The sequence below is a fragment of the Octopus bimaculoides genome, chromosome 18, assembly GCF_001194135.2.
Source record: "Octopus bimaculoides isolate UCB-OBI-ISO-001 chromosome 18, ASM119413v2, whole genome shotgun sequence".
Lineage (NCBI taxonomy): Eukaryota > Metazoa > Mollusca > Cephalopoda > Octopoda > Octopodidae > Octopus > Octopus bimaculoides.
Genome location: NC_068998.1, coordinates 47496764 through 47497180, shown reverse-complemented (window position 1 = coordinate 47497180; position 417 = coordinate 47496764). Strand labels below are relative to the sequence as shown.

The 417-nt window shown below is 41.2% G+C and overlaps 1 protein-coding gene across 1 annotated transcript in view; it reads right to left on the bottom strand.

The window, feature by feature from the left end:
- LOC106880088 (phospholipid phosphatase 2-like) overlaps positions 1–417 on the bottom strand; it is a 173056-nt gene that overhangs the window by 171469 nt on the left and 1170 nt on the right. The window lies entirely within an intron of this gene.

Genomic DNA, 417 nt, shown 5'->3' with positions numbered 1-417 from the left:
ATAGATAGATAGATGGATGGATGGGTGGATAGACAGATTGATAGACAGGGTGTGGACGTAGATATACAGATAGATATACCTACACACATAGCTATATACACGCACACACACACATACACGCATGTACCAACGACTACATTTCAACACTCGGTTCATCAACAACAACAACAAAACCAACGACAATCGCAATGAAGAGAATCTGCGTTGATTCAATGAAGTGCAATGGATGAAAAGACGAGAGAAGATTGGAGCGGACGACGAACGTTCGCTTCAGGTAACGCACACACGCACAGACACACACACACACAGAGGCGCGCGCGTACACATAACTGTGTGTATGTGCGTTTGTATATACATGTATATGTATGTATGTGTATATCACACACACACAAACACAGACATATATATATATATATA